Consider the following 6,000-nt stretch of genomic DNA (forward strand, 5'->3'; position numbering starts at 1 on the left):
AAATAAATACAGTATGGGGATGAGGTAGTTGGATGGGCTGTTTGCAGATGGGCTATGTACAGGTGCAGTGATCTGTGAGCTGTGTAATAAATATCATTTATTAAAACACAAGCATATTTGCTATTACATTGTTATAACTAACTTCTTTCCAAACAGGGTTTCTCACAAACTCATAAGCAGATACGGAGACCCACACACACCCAGAGACAGGTGGCTGACACAGGCCTTTTCATAAAGACGGATAAGAAAAGGGTGCCTGGTACTGCATATCACGAGATACTGAGACACACACATACTCAAGGACAGAGGGCTGAAGCAAACCTTTCATAAACACTGATAAGACAGGAACATCTACGCACACACAAAATCTCCTCTTCAGTCTGAACATTTCACAGAGACACACAGAAATGTCAAAATAGGAACATCTACGCACACACCTAATCTCCTGTTTTAGCTGAACATTTCTGAAGACAAAGAAATCTACTCAGAGCCAATGAGACAGTGATACTAGCCTGAAGGGGACCTCGCCCAACTCATCAGGACCAACCAGAGGACAAGAACTTCCAGACTCAACCTACTTTCTATCTTTGTATAAATGTCTATGCACTCTGTTATCTGGGCTTCTTTCGGAGAGTTCCATTTGAGCTTGATGAAAGGGTCCGTGCACGCTATTTCAGATATCTTTACCTCTGAATAAATTGCTTTTAATTAAACCTTATCCACCCTGTCCAGAGTCTCTACTTCGTCTCAGTTCTCCAGTAAACTTGTTTTATCAACAGCTGCTCTGACAGCTGGTGCTTACTTAAAGCTACTGAGAGAGATATGAGTCTCCAGCTTCAGTGATTTTTGCAGTTCGTTCCAGTCATTGGCAGCAGAGAACTGGAAGGAAAGGCGGCCAAAGGAGGAATTGGCTTTGGGGGTGACTAGTGGGATATACCTGCTGGAGCGCATGCTACGGGTGGGTGTTGCTATGGTGACCAGTGAGCTGAGATAAGGCGGGGCTTTACCTAGCAGAGACTTGTAGATGACCTGGAGCCAGTGGGTTTGGCGACGAGTATGAAGTGAGGGCCAGCCAACGAGAGCATACAGGTCGCAGTGGTGGGTAGTATATGGGGCTTTGGTGACAAAACGGATGGCACTGTGATAGACTGCATCCAATTTGCTGAGTAGAGTGTTGGAGGCTATTTTGTAAATGACATCGCCGAAGTCAAGAATCGGTAGGATAATCAGTTTTACGAGGGTATGTTTGGCAGCATGAGTGAAGGATGCTTTGTTGCGAAATTGGAAGCTGATTACAGATTTAATTTTGGATTGGAGATGCTTAATGTGAGTCTGGAAGGAGAGTTTACAGTCTAACCAGACACCTAGGTATTTGTAGTTGTCCACATATTCTAAGTCAGAACCGTCCAGAGTAGTGATGCTGGATGGGCAGGCAGGTGTGGGCAGCGATCTAAGTGTCACGTGATCTGTCACATGATCTCAGTATATATACACCTGTTCTGAAAGGCCCCTGAGTCTGCAACAACACTAAGCAAGGGGCACCACCAAACAAGCGGCACCATGAAGACCAAGGAGCTCTCCAAACAGGTCAGGGACAAAGTTGTGGAGAAGTACGGATCAGGGTTGGGTTATAAAAACTATCAGAAACTTTGAACATCCCACGGAGCACCATTAAATCCATTATAAAAAAATGGAAAGAATATGGCACCACAACAAACCTGCCAAGAGAGGGCCGCCCACCAAGACTCACAGACCAGGCAAGGAGGGCATTAATCAGAGAGGCAACAAAGAGACCAAAGATAACCCTGAAGGAGCTGCAAAGCTCCACAGCGGAGATTGGAGTATCTGTCCATAGGACCACTTTAAGCCGTACACTCCACAGAGCTGGGCTTTACGAAAGAGTGGCCAGAAAAAATCCATTGCTTTTGGTGCTCGCCAAAAGGCATGTGGGAGACTCCCCAAAAATATGGAAGAAGGTGCTCTGGTCAGATGAGACTAAAATTGAGCATTTAAGCCAAAAAGGAAAACGCTATGTCTGGCGCAAACCCAACACCTCTCATCACCCTGAGAACACCATCCCCACAGTGAAGCATGGTGGTGGCAGCATCATGCTGTGGGGATGTTTTTCATCAGCAGGGACTGGGAAACTGGTCAGAATTGAAGGAATGATGGATGGTGCTAAATACAGGGATATTCTTGAGGGAAACCTGTTTCAGTCTTCCAGAGATTTGAGACTGGGATGGAGTTTCACCTTCCAGCAGGACAATGACCCTACGCATACTGCTAAAGCAACACTCGAGTGGTTTAAGGGGAAACGTTTAAAGGGCTTGGAATGGCCTAGTCAAAGCCCAGAACTCAATCCAATTGAGAATCTGTGGTGTGACTTAAAGATTGTAGTACACCAGCGGAACCCATCCAACTGGAGCAGCTTTGCCTTGAAGAATGGGCAAAACTAGGCAAGTCAGTTATGATCAAATTCTTATTTTCAATGACAGCCTAACAACAGTGGGTTAACTTCCTTGTTCAGGGGCAGAACAACAGATTTTTACCTTGTCAGCTCGGGGATTCAATCTTGCAACCTTTCGGTTACTAGTCCAGCGCTCTATCCACTAGGCTACCTGCCGCCCCAAGAGACATATCCCAAGAGACTTGCAGCTATAATTGCTGCAAAAGGTGGCTCTACAAAGTATTGACTTTGGGTCGGAGTGAATAGTTATGCACGCTCAAGTTTTCTGTTTTTTTGTCTTATTTCTTGTTTGTTTCACAATAAAAAATATTTTGCATTTTCAAAGTGGTAGGCGTGTTGTGTAAATCAAATGATACAAAGTCCCCAAAAATACATCAATTTTTATTTATTTAAAATACCTAGTACAACATACACATTTTCTGGTAGGAGGACTGTCCAACAAAAATAAGCCATTGGTTCCCATTAGGAGCGGGGAAACATATACACACAGGAGGCTGAGTGGACAAAAGGCCCAGATAGAGGGCCTGGGACCGGCACAGACACTCCACCCCACATCCCTGTGCATGGCCCTCTCCTCTACTGGCCCTAAGCTCCTGTTGTTTCAGTAATTCCTGCTCTGTTGAACTGTCACCAGCATGCTGCACGGAACTACATTTACATCAGCCTCCTTAATGTCAAGAGCTGTGAAATAAAGTAAGGCCTATTGGTTTGCTTTTGAGTTAAGTTTTTATTATGGTATACACCGTCCAATGAATTGCTTACTTGCAGGTTCCTTCTTGACAATGCAATAACAATAAGAAAATAGTGCTGAAGCAGCAATGCCGGTGTTCAGCTGTGGGACCACTGTGTCACCCTAAGACAAATTGGACACATCGCCCTATGACGAGCTACTTCTGTACTGTTTACCACTCTTGCCAAATATCAGAACTCAAAATCAAACTGATCATGCAATATGTTTTTTATGTATTTTGAACAATTTGTAATGATACTTTAAACAGCATCTCCAGAACCGCTGGACAGATCGGCACCAAAATGCAATATTTTCCAGCTTGCATTAATGTTTTTTCCTGTCCAATATCACCACCATGTGGCCAAAACTGAACCATACTTTCAGGATAGCTAGACTCATGTTCCTGAGCATGTGTGCCAAATTTGTGTCAAACAGATCAAAAGATACAAACATGTGCCCATTATAGCGCCACCGTGTGGTCGATCTGAGTCTTCACAATGTTTGGAAAACGTATAACAAGTTGTTACAATTCGAATATCCGTGACTGATTTCTATGTATTTATGTGCCAGATCACGCCCATGTGAATGCATATTGATCAATAGCGGCCATGTTGTTTTAGTTACAAGTCTGGAAAATATTGGGTTGGGAGAACTTTGTCCATAGATGCTACATATCACATTTTGTGGCAGATCGGTCATTCAGTGCCAGAAGAGTAGCGTTTTAAGTGTTCTTCACAAAATTCAAAATGGCAAAAAATCCATCATGAGGGGCATGACCTTTCAAAGCTTGCATTTTCAATCGCTTTGCTATAGCGCCACCATCTGGCCAATTGTCATGGCATTGCATGAGAGGGTGTGGCCCTTGGCCCTTTACCGTTATGGAAGTTGCACCTTACACGGAACCCAAACCGGCTGCGCGCATGCGCCATCGTGCGCTATTGTGCATAAATGTATTTTGCCCCCCCACACCAAACGCGATCACGACACGCAGGTTAAAATATCAAAACAAACTCTGAACCAATGACATTAATTTGGGGACAGGTCGAAAAGCATTAAACATGTATGGCAATTTAGCTAGTTAGCTTACACTTGCTAGCTAACGTTAATTTGTCCTATTTAGCTAGCTTGCTGTTGCTAGCTAATTTGTTCTGGGATATAAACATTGAGTTGTTATTTCACCTGAAATGCACAAGGATCTCTACTCCGACAATTAATCCACACATAAAACGGCCAACCGAATCGTTTCTAGTCATCTCTCCTCCTTCCAGGCTTTTTCATCGTTTAAATTATATGGTGATCGCATCTAAACTTTCATTGTATTACCACGACTACCGGCAAAACAGTTCGTCTTTCAATCACCCACGTGTGTATAACCAATGAGGAGATGGCACGTGGGTATCTGCTTCTATAAACCAATGAGGAGATGGCATGTGGGTACCTGCTTCTATAAACCAATGAGAAGATGGGAGAGGCAGGACTTGCAGCGCGATCTGCGTCAGAAATAGGAATGAGTTCTATTTTAGCCCTTGGCGTCGTAGACGCTCGTTGGCGCGCGTGAGCAGTGTGGGTGCAATAATTGAGTAACATGGATTTCTACATTTATTTTGCGACGCTCGCGCACGCGACGTGTCCGGTCTGGTCAGCATGTTACTAAGCATTTCCATTTCATGGGAATTTGCATGTGAATGTGCCATTACGGAAGAAGAGGAATAATAATCAACGGCAACAAATACAATAATACAATAATAATAAAATATAAGAATACGAACATAAAGTAAATGGCTCAGTAGAATAGAGTAAAAATTTGGGCATAAATACACTGAACAAAAATATAAACGCAACATGTAACGTTGTACGGAGAAGCAGGATGCAGGTGCAGTCGGTGAGTTTAATAGGAACGAACATGTAACGTTGTACGGAGAAGCAGGATGCAGGTGCAGTCGGTGAGTTTAATAGGAACGAACATGGAGTGAATACAAAAACAGGAGAAGTGTCAGGCTTCCAGAGTGGCACATCGGCAGTGCTTGATGCGTCACTACAAACCCGGGTTCAATCCCAGGCTGTGTCGCAGCCGGCCATGCCCAGGAGACCCATGAGGCGGCGCACAATAGGCCCAGCGTTAGGGGAGGATTTGGCCGGCTGGGACGTCCTTATCCCATGTTTCATAAGCTGAAATAAAAGATCCCAGAAATGTTCCATACGCACAAAATGCTTATTTCTCTAACATTTTGTGCACAAATCTGTTTATATCCCTGTCAGTGAGCATTTCTCCTTTGCCAAGATAATATGACAGGTGTGGCAAATCAAGAAGCTGATTTGGGTGATTGTCCCCAGGACCTGTGTAAATAAAAGGCCACTCTAAAATGTGCAGTTTTGTCACACAACACACTGCCACAGATGTCAACATTTTTGAGGGAGCAAGCAATTGGCATGCTGACTGCAAGAATGTCCACCAGAGCTGTTGTAAGAGAATTGAATGTTCATTTCCCTAACATAAGCCGCCTCCAATGTCGTTTTGAAGAATTTGGCAGTACGTCCAACTGGCCTCACAACCGCAGACCACGTGTAACCATAGGCGGACATCCCAGGGGGGACGGGGGGGACACGACCCCCCCATCCTGGGAGAAATATGATTTGTCCCCCCCAATCTATCACTGTAAACATAACTATGTAATTTCAATAATATTAATAATACGCAATGAAAGCATTTGTGCTGATTATAGACACTTAATAGCGCGTTTTAAGTTTCAAAAGATTGCGACCCCCCCGCCCTTTGCATCACAATGGTTTGCTCCACTGCCAG

Source organism: Salvelinus alpinus, chromosome 20, assembly GCF_045679555.1.
Source record: "Salvelinus alpinus chromosome 20, SLU_Salpinus.1, whole genome shotgun sequence".
In the NCBI taxonomy this organism is placed as follows: Eukaryota; Metazoa; Chordata; class Actinopteri; order Salmoniformes; family Salmonidae; genus Salvelinus; species Salvelinus alpinus.